Below are 16,409 nucleotides of genomic sequence, written 5' to 3'. Positions count from 1 at the left end.
CTTTAACAAGTGGTGCTGGGAACTCTGGTCAACCACTTGTAAAAGAATGAAACTAGAACACTTTCTAACACCATACACAAAAATAAACTCAAAATGGATTAAAGATCTAAATGTAAGACCAGAAACTATAAAACTCCTAGAGGAGAACATAGGCAAAACACTCTCTGACATACATCACAGCAGGATCCTCTATGACCCACCTCCCAGAATATTGGAAATAAAAGCAAAAATAAACAAATGGGACCTAATTAACCTTAAAAGCTTCTGCACATCAAAGGAAACTATTAGCAAGGTGAAAAGACAGCCTTCAGAATGGGAGAAGATAATAGCAAATGAAGCAACTGACAAACAACTAATCTCGAGAATATACAAGCAACTCCTACAGCTCAACTCCAGAAAAATAAATGACCCAATCAAAAAATGGGCCAAAGAACTAAATAGACATTTCTCCAAAGAAGACATACAGATGGCTAACAAACACATGAAAAGATGCTCAACATCACTCATTATCAGAGAAATGCAAATCAAAACCACTATGAGGTACCATTTCACACCAGTCAGAATGGCTGCGATCCAAAAGTCTACAAGTAATAAATGCTGGAGAGGGTGTGGAGAAAAGGGAACCCTCTTACACTGTTGGTGGGAATGCAAACTAGTACAGCCACTATGGAGAACAGTGTGGAGATTCCTTAAAAAACTGGAAATAGACATGCCTTATGATCCAGCAATCCCACTGCTGGGCATACACACTGAGAAAACCAGAAGGGAAAGAGACACGAGTACCCCAATGTTCATCGCAGCACTGTTTATAATAGCCAGGACATGGAAGCAACCTAGATGTCCATCAGTAGATGAATGGATAAGAAAGCTGTGGTACATATACACAATGGAGTATTATTCAGCCATTAAAAAGAATACATTTGAATCAGTTCTAATGAGGTGGATGAAACTGGAGCCTATTATCCAGAGTGAAGTAAGCCAGAAAGAAAAACACCAATACAGTATACTAACGCATATATATGGAATTTAGAAAGATGGTAACAATAACCCTGTGTACGAGACAGCAAAAGAGACACCAATGTATAGAACAGTCTTATGGACTCTGTGGGAGAGGGAGAGGGTGGGAAGATTTGGGAGAATGGCATTGAAACATGTAAAATATCATGTATGAAATGAGTTGCCAGTCCAGGTTCGATGCACGATACTGGATGCTTGGGGCTGGTGCACTGGGACGACCCAGAGGGATGGAATGGGGAGGGAGGAGGGAGGAGGGTTCAGGATGGGGAACACATGTATACCTGTGGCGGATTCATTTTGATATTTGGCAAATCTAATACAGTTATGTTAAGTTTAAAAATAAAATAAAATTTAAAAAAAAATAAAAAATTAAAAAAAAAAAAAAAAAAAAAAAAAAAAAATGGAGTCACGGTGGCCAATGTTAACATTCATATTAGTTGTTTTGAAGTGACTGATATAGACCTGTAAGTGTCTTAGAGTAAGGAGTGTTTTAGAATTAGGAGTGTTACTTCAGATAAGAAACTTGTTTGGCAACATTTGTGGAAAGACCTCACTGCAACAGAAGGAGCATATGATAGGAATAACAACCCTGGGGATTAGTGTTACACTTCCCTGGTGCACTTCTTAACATCAGGACTGCTTAGCCAAAAGGTTTGAAGCCTCTTTGCTGGAGGTCTTGACTTTCTGCTGTTGAGAGCTATTCCATATGGATGATACTAGAGTCTCCATGAGAGGAGAAGGCGACTTCCTGTCACATACTTATCACGAGACCCATTGCCAGACAAGGGGTTGTGCCTGTGCTGTGACACCTCCTCCCTGGACTTCTCTTTGTACCGGTTGACTGTTTAGCCCTGTTTCTATTTTTCTTACTTTAGTCTGTTCAGTTCAGTTCAGTTGCTCAGTCGTGTCCGACTCTTTGGGACCCCATGAATCACAGCACACCAGGCCTCCCTGTCCATCACCAACCCCGGAGTTCACTCAGACTCATATCCATTGAGTCGGTGATGCCATCCAGCCATCTCATCCTCTGTTGTCCTCTTCTTCTCCTGCCCCCAATCCCTCCCAGCATCAGAGTCTTTTCCAATGAGTCAACTCTTTGCATGAGGTGGCCAAAGTACTGGAGTTTTGGCTTTAGCATCAGTCCTTCCAAAGGAATCCCAGGGCTGATCTCCTTCAGAATGGACTGGTTGGATCTCCTTGCAGTCCAAGGGACTCTCAAGAGTCTTCTCCAACACTACAGTTCAAAAGCATCAATTCTCGGCACTCAGCTTTCTTCACAGTCTAACTCTCACATCCATACATGACCACTGGAAGAACCATAGCCTTGACTAGATGGACCTTTGTTGGTATAGTAATGTCTCTGCTTTTCAATATGCTATTTACATTGGTCATAACTTTTCTTCCAAGGAATAAGCATCTTTTAATTTCATGGCTGCAGTCACCATCTGCAGTGATTTTGGAGCCCAGAAAAATAAAGTCTGACACTGTTTCCACTGTTTTCCCATCTATTTCCCATGAAGTGATGGGACCAGATGCCATGATCTTTGTCTTCTGAATGTTGAGCTTTAAGCCAACTTTTTCACTCTCCTCTTTCACTTTCATCAAGAGGCTTTTCAGTTCCTCTTCACTTTCTGCCATAAGGGTGGTGTCATCTGCATATCTGAGGTTACTGATATTTCTCCCAGCAATCTTGATTCCAGCTTGTGCTTCTTCCAGTCCAGCGTTTCTCATGATGTACTCTGCATATAAGTTAAATAAGCAGGGTGACAATATACAGCCTCGACTTTAGTCTGTAGGGTGTGCTAATTGTGTGCAATAAAAGAAGTGTTTTTTTAAATTTCATATCAGCCATGATTTTTATATCTCCAATTCTGAGATTCTTACCTGACCTTACTGGTAAAAGAATGGCTAAAAAAATAAAAGTTCTAAGAGACAACATATATAATCAGATTTACCCAAGTTTTGAGTCATACTGACAACAAAAGAGCAAACAGAAGGATCAAAAAATCTCCACAAAACAAAACTAAGGAGGGAGAAAACATAACCTTAAAGGTAACAAACCAGCAAGTAAAATAGAGCTGGGTATTGTATATGCAAATAAAGAATCAAGAACTTTTTTCTTATATGGCATGATTAATATCTAAAAAGAAGTGTGGAAAGGTACTAATATTTAGGTTCATGATTTCATTCAGCAAATATTTAATGTTTATTACGTGACAGATATTAGGAATACAACTGTCTCTCCCGAAGGAGTTCATTTTGCCATGGAAAAGAAAGATACAATCAATAGTTTGCATAAAATCCACAGGCAAGACTCTGTAACTTGCATGATATTGTGGGAGCAGTGAAAAATGCAAAGGTAGGACACTTGTTAATATGCTGTGTTGATGAATTAATTAGTCAATCTAAGAAAGAATTAGAAAATTTTATTTGAGCCAAATTTGAGAATTATAACCTGGGAAGAGCATCTCAGGAAGATCTGAAAACTGTTCCACCCATTGAAAGTCAAGACACGGGTTATATAAGATTTTTGAGACATGGGGCTGTACACCAAATGACACATTATTTACAGTTTGCTTAATTGAGACCTAAGTGTCATAGTGGTGGGTCGTGTGACCCCTTACAAGGTCAAGAAGGAATGTCTTTTTTAAGGCAGTGGTCTCCAACATTTTTGGCACCAGAGACAAGTTTTGTAGAAGATAATTTTTCCACGGACAGAGTGGGGGAAAATGGTTTGGAGATGATTCTCATAAGGAGAAAGCAACCTAGATCCCTTCATGTGTAGTTCACAGAGGGCTTGTGTTTCTATTGTTACCAAGTTCAAGCTTTTTCTGCTCACTGCACAAGAGGCCAATGAATTTGAGGGATGAGGTGTTGAGGTAAGAAATATGCCTCAGAAAGCTGGCTGACAGAGAAGATAGCAGACTAATATCTCAAAATAACTATCTTGTCAGGGGTCTGGATGCCAGGTTTTTTTATGGATCAGAGATTGGAGGAGGTGAGGAAACAAGGTAAAAAGTCATTTAATTTTGAAAGTGTCTCCTAGAACTGGAAGCCTCAGGCAGGGTATGTGTTAATTTCTTCCTTCCTGCCATCAACAGGTGGACAGGTTTCTGAAAAAAGGCACTTTAGCTTAACAGGCAGAGGGACAAGATTCTCTGAGGTAGGCCATTATATTTGATTATAATTACAAAAGCTGCCAAAGAAACAGATCCAGCATGGAAGAGTCAAAACTGACTCTCCTCAGTTACACTATGAAAAATCCAATGCCACCTTTGATCTGACGGGAGGCAGAGCTCAAACAGTAATGGAAACAATGAGGAACATCTGTTAATATACTTGAATCTTTGCTCATTCACCAGCTGCTCACCTCTTACTTTGTGACTGGGTTCCTAACAGGCTACAGATTGGTACTGGTCTGTAGCACAGGGTTTGGAGACCCCTATTTCAAGGAGTTATCTTGTTGGTGCTAGTAGAATATTGCTCTTTATGATTAAGCAGGTATTTCAGCCTATGGAGTTGATGTATAAAGCAGATACACAATGCACAATATGGGAGAGAGGAGACCAAAGAGTAGAGAAAATTTTTATATTTAAATTATTTTATCTTGCCATAAAATATGAATTTTATTTCACAGGTTGAAGTACAGAAGAAGGCTCAGAAGTAGAGACACTGCTCAAGGTGATGAGAAAATGGTTAGATAAGAAAAGGGAAAGAATTTTTCAGTTTGAGAGAACACATTTTAAAAAAGAGTAGGGATCTAAGAGAGAATGGCATATTAAGGCATTCATAAGTTTGTTAGTCTTCTGTGGCTGAGTCACCAAGTTAAATACAGTTGAGTGATTAGAGAGAAAAGCTAAAGAGGTAGGAAAGAAGATCCATCAAGCCTGATCTTGAAATCTGAGCAAATGAACTCAAAGCAGGGGGAAGACTGCCATCTATTGAATTTCTGCTTCTATTTTACAACATACCTGAATCTTTCACTCTGCCTGTTGTCTGACCTTCCCAATCTTCCACCAACCTAAGAGGCTAGAATTTTGTTAACCAAAGGTAAGTGCTTTACTTGTGCCATTCTTCATGGGCCATATTTATGTGACTGTTTTGCAAACTCTCACTTAAGGATGACAAGTATATCACAGCTCAAAAAACCCACAGCGTCTCACAGCCACAGAAACTGTTATGTATCTTTTTAAAGTGGATCTTGCTTGGTTTCCTTTTTTCTTCCTTTGACAGGGGCACAAAAAACCTGTTCACAAAAGTGATGCATGTTTTTTCAAGTGCCTGCTCACTTTGTAAGTGAATTTTGAAACCTGTCTGAGACATCATGCTTTTCTTACTGAGCTCACTTAAGCTTGGTATCCTTGCAAAGTCATTTTGAGCTTATTTTCATATCTCAGTTTGGAAGTAAGAATATTTTTTAGTACTTTAATTGTTTTTCTAAGAGATGTACAAAGAGAGAGGGTATTTTTTCACTATAATCAGAAACCTCAGATAGTACTTTATCCTCTCATCTTTTCAGAAATCTTCCACCGTTGTCATTGTTAGGTAGTTAGAATAGGAAAAAGAAGTCCAGAATGGTGGTGGCTGAAAGACATGGAAGGGAAAAGCCCACCAAAATATAACATAGGTCCGAGGATAAGAGTGAGGACCTCAGGTAGAACAAACAGCACTCCTGGCTAGCCCAATTTACATACGGCAGTCCCAGGTGGGGGAGAAAAAAACATATAAAAAGAGGAGCCAAAATTGGGCCGGTGGCCTCTTTTCTCTTTGTGTCTTTTGGATTGCCATTCCCTCACACCTTAATGATGTATTTTCCTTTATATCTAAATAAAACTGAGCTGTAATACGGAGCTGTAACATTGGTCTGTCTCTTCAAATTTTTGTTGTGACAAGACAAAATGGAGGAAATTAAAAACTCTCTCAACATCATGATTAGTTCAGTTCAGTTCAGTCGCTCAGTCGTGTCTGACTCTTTGCGACCCCATGAATTGCAGCATGCCAGGCCTCCCTGTCCATCAACTGCCGGAGTTCACTCAAACTCAAGTCCATCGAGTCAGTGATGCCATCCAGCCATCTCATCTTCTGTCGTCCCCTTCTCCTCCTGCCCCCAATCCCTCCCAGCATCAGAGTCTTTTCCAGTGAGTCAACTCTTCGCATGAGTTGGCCAAAGTACTGGAGTTTCAGCTTTAGCATCATTCCTTCCAAAGAACACCAAGGACTGATCTCCTTTAGAATGGACTGGTTGGTTCTCCTTGCAGTCCAAGGGACTCTCAAGAGTCTTCTCCAACACCACAGTTCAAAAGCATCAATTCTTCAGGGCTCAGCCTTCTTCACAGTCCAACTCTGACATCCATACATGACTACTGGAAAACCCATAGCCTTGACTAGATGGATCTTTGTTGGCAGAGTAATGTCTCTGCTTTTGCATATGCCGATATCCACTGTATATTAACTAACATGATTTCAGTTGTCATTCCATCAGTATTTCCCTGTATTTTTCATAGGTTGCCTTTTATTTTATTTATTTATTTTTTTGCTCCTAGGACTCAAGTTAAAAAGTAGCTTTTAAACATAATATTTGCCTAAAATACTTATGAAATGAAAATTAAGCTGCCATTACTAATATCATTATCATTAATGATATTATTGTTATTATTTTAGGGGTGGTGGTACTAAATATTAAGAAATAGTGAACTGGTAGTTTTTGAATGAGATTAGACATTCTGATGTATGAATGCTTGTAAGAGAAATGCAATGAGGTGAAAAACGAAACAAAGCTCTTATCAATTTGCCACTATTGTGAACAGATTTCTGCTGGACAGACTGAAAGTAGTCACATAAACAGAACACAACTGACAGATCAAAAGAAACATAATGTTCTTCCTAACACCTCTTTTAGAGGAAAGTAAAATTGTTGTGCACTTTTCTGAAAGCATAAAAGGAAACCATCGGTAGAGTGTGCTTCTAAGAGTTAGGAGATGATTAGGGCCCAATTCTGCTTTCTTATGAAAGCACTTGAAAACTTGATTCTGAGGTTTTTATTTTGTTGAATTTCAAAGCTCGTCTATGGAATACCCTTTGATGGTGAATTATCAAAATGTAATAGCCACTGAAAATTCAGAAGACTCATGGAAGATAATTTCATTTTATTTCTGAACTTTTAATTCAAAATAGGCACTTTGAAATAATTACCTCAATTGTTAAATAAATTTGGAATATCTCATTGGTTTCCTTACTCCCTATGAAGAAATGCTAAAATCCATAGCAAATTGAATGTGTGTGTGTGTGTGTGTGTGTGCGCGCTTAGTCACTCGTTTGTGTCCAACTCTGTGTAACCCTATGGACTGTAATCATCAGGCTCCTCTGTTCATAGAATTTTCCATGCAAGGATACTGGAGTTGTTATCTTTCTCTTCTCCAGGGAATGTTTCCCATCCAGGGACCAAACCCTGTCTCTTGTGTCTCCTGCATTGCAGGCAGATTCTTTACCTGCTGTGCCACCTGGGAAGGTTGCAAACTTATGCAAACTGCATAAGTCTATTAGCCTCTGACTAGTGCTAAGTATCAGTTCACTCCAGTTTCTGGTGACTTATTTATGTGAACCCACAAGTCTAGTCAGGATGGTGTTTTCACTGCCTTATTAAATTTACTCTTATTTCTATTTCTCTCTTACTGTCCAAACTGGTATTCCTCCATATCTCTCTAAGTGTGTAGGCTTTTGCAACATCTATGTATCAATCCCCTATCTCTTTCTTTCTCTATCATCTATCTATCTAATTGATATACTCAATAAAGTCTTCTCTCTTCTTTGACTCCTTTTTTCACTATCTACTTGAAGGTAATCTCTTCTCTGAACTGCCATAACATTTATTGTTAGTTTTCTATTGATTCCTGCCTAGAGGCCTTTATTCAGTGGTTTGAAAATAATAATAATAAGCCAGCTCCCACTGGTTCTTTAAATATATAGATGGAACATTTATGAACTGTGATTTTGTTCTTGAGGGCAGTATCTTGATGGTAGTAATGATTTATTATGGTAGATACTTCATGTAGTATTTAGCACAAAACCATGTACACATTAAACAACAAGTATTTATTACCTTAGAATTTAAAAGCCCTATTTTTCCTTTTCATTGTACTCTTAGTTAGCTAGAGGGGAGGAAAAAATGTGGAGCTCTCAGCCAAAAAAAAAGAAATCATCCCATTGGCAGCTACATGGATGGACCTAGAGATTATCATACTAAGTGAAGTTAAGCCAGAAAGAGAAAGACAGATACCATATGATATCACTTATATGTGGAATCTAAACTCTGACACAAATTAGCTTATCCTCGAAATAGAAACAGACTCAAAGGCATAAAGAACAGACTTGTGGTTTGTTGGGGGCCAGAGTGAGGCACTCGGCCCGTGACAAAGGTCATTAGGAAGGAGGCTCGACATACGCAAAGGTGGGATCGAGCCTCAGGAGTCCCCCTGGAAATCCTCGAGCATCTACCCCCATAACCAGAGCGTGCCTACTTTACTACTTTGTGTTCATCTACACCTCTGACTTTACGGGGGGCTGTCCCCCACCACCTCTTTCAGAGAAGGAGCTAACTTAGAGCTCCAGTTAATAAAAACTCCTGGGTGTGACAAGAGTGTTTTAACCTACAAACTCCTCTGAAGGTTCTCTAGCCTGCCTGACAGGCTTGTCTGGCCACATGTGATTGCTCACAGCCTCCTACCCGTGAGAGGCACGAGATGCTTTAAACCTTCTAAAAACAGGTTCCTTAGAAAAGTTAGAAAGCTATTAGTATAAGTATAATGGGCTGATTAGAAATTGTATTGGTGAAGGGTTTTTTCATTTGTTGAGCCAATGTTTGTTGCTAAGTCTCCATATCCCCTGCCCTTACACACATTAATGAATATATAGAAGAAATAAGTATTAACCTTTGATATTAATCATGCTAGACCTTAGGCTAAGTAAATTCTTTCCTTAACTAAAACCCACTACACCTTCACCCTATAGGAATGTAACTTTATTTGGGTGGCGTCTGTTTTAAGAATAATCACCCCTGGAGAAATAAGTGTCCTGGTTGACTGACCGCTGTCACAAGGAGAGGGTCATAAATTGTCAGCAGGCCCCCTGGCCAGAAGATGATGTAACACCCCTAAGACCTCTGTATACATTTGTATGAAGCACCTGACTTTGATAAAAGTCAGGACTGCTGACCCCGCGTGACTTTTGCATAACATCTCAGTGTATAAAAGCAGACCATGGAAAATAAAGAATTGGGATCAGTTTCTCGAAATACTGGTCTCCACATGCCGCTCTCTCTCTCACTCTGGCTGAGTCTCCATCTGGAGCACGGAACCCGCCATGCTTACTAATTATGCCTGGGCTTCTAAGATCCAACCGGGGAGGCCTCAGTGTCTCCTCTCCTTCGGGAGAAAGGAAGGACGCCTGCGGCCTGCGTAAGTGGTGCAAACTTCTTGTCTTGAAGTTTTATTGGTCTCCCGCATAAACCAAGCTACTCAGCCTCTTTTCTCCACTGAATTTTCCTACTGAGCTATCCTTATTCAATTACTCTTTATATCTTTAATCAATATCTAATTGAAGCTATTGTATCCTGATCCTCGCTGACACCGTCCCCACTTCAAATACCCTGGATCAGCCGGAGCTGGACCCCAGCAGTGGTTGCCAAAGGGGAGAGGGGGTGGGGAAGGGATCTATTGGGAGTTTAGGACTAACAGATGCAAACTACAATATTATATATAAAATTGATAAAAAAAAAGGTCCTATTGTGTAGTATAGGAAACTATATAAAATATCTTGTGGTAAACCACAATGGAAAAGAATATGACAAAGGATATACATACATAAAATAATCACTTTGCTATATTCCAGAAACTAAGACAACATTGTACACCAACTATAATACAATAAAGAAAAATGTGGAACTCAAGTGGGAAGTTTGTATGAGTTGGGCCTGAAAGTGGAATGTCTTATTTCCATTCAAATTCTTTGACTAGAACTCAATTACATGGTCACACATAACTCCAAGGAAAGTAGGAATTGTAATTTGTTTGTGTGCTCAGAAGGAAAGGACACATTTTAGAGGACTGGCTAAATATGCTTTAGGAATGTATAGGAATTATCTGTTACAGTGTATTGATACTATAATGCTTTATCTTATATTCTATATATCACTTATACAAGCAATATTATGATATTCTGTTATAGTATATTCACATGTAATTTAAGGACTCATAGGAAGGAAAAGAAGAAACAAGACCAAATGGACCCTTAAATAAAATTCTAGAATATATTTATGTTGTTGTTGTTTAGTTGCTAAGTTGTATTTGATACTTTTGGACTATGCTAATAGTTACATCAAGTATCTACCATAATTAATCATTACTACCATAAAGATATTGACTTTAAGAATGAAAGCACAGTTCATAAATATTTTATCTATATATTTAAATAACCTGTTGGAGTTAGTTTATTATGGACTGTAGACCACCAGGATCCTCTGTCCATGAGACTTCCCGGGCAAGAATACTGGAGTGGGTTACTATTTCCTTTTACATGGGATCTTCCTGAGCCAAGGATCAAACCTGCATCTCTTGCACTGGCAGGCAGATTCTTTACCACTGAGCCACATGGGAAGCCCAGAATATATTTAAAGATAATGCCTAATAATTTTTTTTTTCCTGGGAATCAATAAAAGACATGGTATTAGTCACGGTTTCCAAGAGAAGATTTTGTATTACAATGAGTGGGTTCACAGATAAAAAGGATAACAAGTCCCAAGATTCACAGAGTGAAGAGTGAACTGGAGACCCAGGAAAGCCAATAGAAAGGTTCCAGTTTGAAAATTGCAGAAGCTAGAGCCAGGAGGAACCAGAGATCAAATTGCCAACATCTGCTAGATCATCAAAAAAGCAAGAGAGTTCCAGAAAAACATCTATTACTGCTTTCTTGACTATGCCAAAGCCTTTGACTGTGTGGATCACAATAAACTGTGGAAAATTCTTCAAGAGATGGGAATACCAGATCACCTGACCTGCCTCTTGAGAAATCTGTATGCAGGTCAGGAAGCAACAGTTAGAACTGGACATAGAACAACAGACTGGTTCCAAATTGGGAAAGGAGTAAGGCAAGGTGGTGTATTGTCACCCTGCTTATTTAACTTATATGCAGAGTACATCATGAGAAATGCTGGACTGGTAGAAACACAAGCTGGAATCAAGATGGCCTGGAGAAATATCAATAACCTCAGATATGAAGATGACACCACATTTAGGGCAGAAAGTGAAGAGGAACTAAAAAGCCTCTTGATGAAAGGGAAAGAGGAGAGTGAAAAAGTTGGCTTAAAGCTCAACATTCAGAAAACGAAGATCCGGTCCCATCACTTCATGGGAAATAGATGGGGAAACAGTGGAAACAGTGTCAGACTTTATTTTATGGGGCTCCAAAATCAATGCAGTTGATGACTACAGCCATGAAATTAAAAGACGCTTACTCCTTGGAGGAAAAGTTATGACCAACCTAGAGAGCATATAGAAAAGCAGAGACATTACTTTGCCAACAAAGGTCCGTCTAGTCAAGGCTATGGTTTTTCCTGTGGTCATGTATGGATGTGAGAGTTGGACTGTGAAGAAGGCTGAGCACTGAAGAATTGATGCTTTTGAAGTGTGGTGTTGGAGAAGACTCTTGAGAGTCCCTTGGACTGCAAGGAGATCCAACCAGTCCATTCTGAAGGAGATCAGCCCTGGGATTTCTTTGGAGGGAATGATGCTAAAGCTGAAACTCCAGTACTTTGGCCACCTCATGAGAAGAGTTGACTCATTGGAAAAGAATCTGATGCTGGAGGGATTGGGGGCAGGAGGAGAAGGGGATGACAGAGGATGAGATGGCTGAATGGCATCACCGACTCGATGGACATGAGTCTGAGTGAACTCCGGGAGTTGGTGATGGACATGGAGGCCTGGTGTGCTGCGACTGATGGTGTCACAAAGAGTTGGACACGCCTGAGCGACTGAACTGAACTGAGACCTCCCTGTCCATCACCAACTCCCGGAGTTCACTCAAACTCATGTCCATCGAGTCGGTGATGCCATCCAGCCATCTCATCCTCTGTCGTCCCCTTTTCCTCCAGCCCCCAATCCCTCCAAGCATCAAGTCTTTTCCAATGAATGAACTCTGCACGATGTGGCCAAAGTACTGGAGTTTCATCTTTAGCATCATTCCTTTCAAAGAACACCCAGGGCTGATCTCCTTTAGAATGGACTTGTTGGATCTCCTTGCAGTCCAAGGGACTCTCAAGATTGTTTTCTCCAACATCAGAGTTCAAAAGCATCAATTCTTTGATGCTCAGCTTTCTTCACAGTCCAAATCTGAAATCCATACATGACGACTGGAAAAACCATAGCCTTGACTAGACGGACCTTTGTTGGCAAAGTAATGTCTCTGCTTTTCAATATGCTCTCTAGGTTGATCATAACTTCTCCTCCAAGGAGTGAGCGTCTTTTAATTTCATGGCTGCAATCACCATCTGCATTGATTTTGGAGCCCCATAAAATAAAGTCTGACACTGTTTCCACTGTTTACCCATCTATTTTCCATGAAGTGATGGGACCCGATGCCATAATCTTCGTTTTCTGAATGTTGAGCTTTAAGCCAACTTTTTCACTCTCTTCTTTCACTTTCATGAAGAGGCTTTTCAGTTCCTCTTCACTTTCTGGCATAAAGGTGGTGTCATCTTCATATCTGAGGTTATTGATATTTCTCCTGGCAATCTTGATTCCAGTTTTTGCTTCTTCCAGCCCAGTGTTTCCCATGATGCACTCTGCATATAAGTTAAATAAGCAGGGTGACAATATACAGCCTTGACGTATTCCTTTACCTATTTGGAACCAGTCTGTTGTTCCATGTCCAGTTCTAACTGTTGCTTCCTGACCTGCATGTAGGTTTCTAAAGAGGCAGGTCAGGTGGTCTGACATTCCTTTCTCTTTCAGAATTTTCCACAGTTTATTTTGATCCACACAGTCAAAATCTTTGACATAGCCAATAAAGCAGAAATAGATGTTTTTCTAGAACTCTCCTCCTTTTTCCATGATCTGGCAGATGTTGGCAATTTGATCTCTGGTTCCTCTGCCTTTTCTAAAACCAGCTTGAACATCTGGATGTTCACAGTTCATGTATTGCTGAAGCCTGTCTTGGAGAATTTTGAGCATTACATTGCTAGCGTTTGAGATGAGTGCAATTGTGTGGTAGCTTGAGCATTCTTTGGCTTTGCCTTTCTTTGGAATTGGAATGAAAACTGCCCTTTTCCAGTCCTGTGGCCACTGCTGAGCTTTCCAAATTTGCTGGCATATTGAGTGCAGCATTTTCACAGCATCATCTTTCAGGATTTGAAATAGCTCAACTGGAATTCCATCACGTCCACTAGCTTTGTTCATAGTGATGCTTTCTAATGCCAACTTGACTTCACATTCCAGGATGTCCAGCTCTAGGTGAGTGATCACACCATCGTGATTATCTTGGTCATGAAGATCTTTTTTGTACAGTTCTTCTGTGTATTCTTGCTACCTCTTCTTAATATCTTCTACTTCTGTTACGTGCATACCATTTCTGTCCTAGTTAGTCTTATGTAAACACCTCACAGAAACACTCAGAATTATGTTTGACATCCTGGACACCCTGTGTCTTAGTTGACATATAAAATTAACCATCACTGACACTAAATAATGACATTACTTTATATACATATGTATATGTGTATATATATATATAATTACATATATATGTAATTAATTTCATTAGCCTTCTGATGATAGTGCAGATTAGTCCTCTTTCATATTTTAAGTGTGAATTCCAAGCAAATCTTCATCATGGTCATCAAAATCATCATCATCATATCATACTAGACAAATACCAAAATAATAATGTCTAAATTCTAAAGAAATATAAAAAAATAAAGTTATAATAGTTTTTTTTTCTATTCTCCTTTCCAATAGCTAACAAGTTAAATATGAAGGGAGGAGGAAAAATAGTACCAAGTAATTAATAAGGATTTAAATAGCATCACTCAGATTAAAAGAAAATGAACGGATTTCAGCAAAATATTCTGAAAACCATTTAACCAAAGTCTGTGAAATAATATAATTTAACTGTGAAACTGGTGAAAAGGTTCAATATTCTCTTTTTCTTTTTAAATTTAAGTTAGGATTTTTCTGTCAAACCTGAATTTTATTTAAGGGAATGACTATTTTTTTCTGTATGAAACAATTTCTGTGAATTTAATTGCAACATAGGTGATATTAACATATTCTAATTACAATTATTTCTAATAGTTTTATTTTAAAAAATGCAGACACTTTCCAAGTCAAGTGCTCATGTTTATCAAATAAGACAATACTTTCTATCAAGAAAAGGTCTTCTTAGTTGTTTGTTTGATTTTTGTTTGTTTGTTTTTGTACCAAGAATTATCTTTGACAATCAAGTGAACTGGAAAATTCTACCTGTGTCTTCCCACTAACACATGGTGAAATTCTCATTGTTGCAATAATTAGCAATATCTCTTTAAACCCTGAGGAAACATTTTTTTTTTTGTTCATAGAACTAAAGTTAGTGATCAACAAATAAACCTTCTGAGATGAGATAAACAAGATTTTTTGCACAACCAAATATTGTGCATGTGTGCATGCATGCTAAGTCTCTTCAACTGTGTCCAACTCTTTATGACCCTGTGAATTGTAACACTCCAGGTTCCTCTATCCATGGGGTTCTCCAGGCAAGAATACTGCAGTGGGTTGCCATGCCCTTTTCCAAGGGATCTTCCTGACCCAGGAATCAAATCTGCATCTGTTATGTCTCCTGAATTGACAGGCAAGATCTTTACCACTAGCACTACCTGGAAGCCCATTAAATTCTGTGCTTAGCCTCCAAGAAATGCTTTTTCATATAAAAAGAATGTTGCAGTGGATGTTAAGGAAAAAAAAATCATTTAAGAACATAAGAGACTACAAGCTAAATATGAATCAAAGGAATAGTATTCTTGTTGTTCAGTTGCTAAGTCATGTCCAACTCTTTGCGACCACATACACTGAAGCATTCCAGACTTCCCTATCCTTCACTATCTCCCAGAGTTTGCTCAAACTCATGTCCATTGAGTCCATGAGGCCATCCATCTCATCTTCTGTTGCTCCTCCTCCCTCCCTCAGTTTTTTCCCAGCATCAACGTCTTTTCCATTGAGTTGGCTCTTTGCATCAAGTGGCCAAAGGATTGGAACTTCAGCTTCAGCATCAGTCCTTCCAATGAATATTCAGGGTTGATTTCCTTTAGGACCGACTGGTTTGGTCTCCTTGATGTCCAAAGGACTCTCAAGAGTCTTGTCCAGCACCACGTTTTGAAAGCATCAATTTTTCTGTGCTCAGCCTTCTTTATGGTCCAGCTCTCACATTCATACACGACTACTGGAAAAACCATTGCCTGGACTATATGGACCTTTGTTAGCAAAGTGATGTCTCTTATTATTAATACGCTGTCTGGGTTTCTCATAGTTTTTCTTCCAAGGAGCAAGTGTCTGAATTTCATGGCTGCAGTCACCATCCACAATGATTTTAGAACCCAAGAAAATAAAATCTGTCACTGTTTCCATTTTTTCCCCATCTATTTGCCATGAAGTAATGGGACCAGATGCTATGATCTTAGTTTTTGAATGCTGAGTTTTAATCTAGCTTTTTCACTTTCTTCTTTCACTTTCATCAAGAAGCTCTTTATTTCCTCTTTGCTCTCTGCCATTAGAGTTGTGTCATCTGCATATCTGAGGTTATTGATATGAAATAGAGTTCCAGAAAAACAAAGAGCAAGAGAGTTCCAGAAAAACATCTATTTCTGCTTTCTTGACTATGCCAAAGTCTTTGACTGTGTGTATCACAATAAACTGTGGAAAATTCTTCAAGAGATGGGAATACCAGACCACCTGACCTGCCTCTTGAAAAACCTGTATACAGGTCAGGAAGCAACAGTTAGAACTGGACATGGAACAGACTGGTTCCAAATAGGAAAAGGAGTACGTCAAGGCTGTATATTGTCACCCTGCTTATTTAACTTATATGCAGAGTACATCACGAGACATGTTGGGCTGGAAGAAGCACAAGCTGGAATCAACATTGCTGGGAGAAATATCAATAACCTCAGATATGCAGATGACACTATCTTTACAGCAGAAAGTGAAGAAGAACTAAAGAGCCTCTTGATGAAAGTGAAAGAGGAGCATGAAAAAGTTGGCTTAAAGCTCAACACTTAGAAAACGAAGATTATGGCATCTGGTCCCATCACTTCATGGGAAATAGATGGGGAAACAGTGGCTGACTTTATTTTTTGGGCTCCAAAATCACTG

Source organism: Bubalus bubalis, chromosome 16 (assembly GCF_019923935.1).
Source record: "Bubalus bubalis isolate 160015118507 breed Murrah chromosome 16, NDDB_SH_1, whole genome shotgun sequence".
Taxonomy (NCBI): domain Eukaryota; kingdom Metazoa; phylum Chordata; class Mammalia; order Artiodactyla; family Bovidae; genus Bubalus; species Bubalus bubalis.
This window is presented reverse-complemented; position numbering follows the sequence as displayed.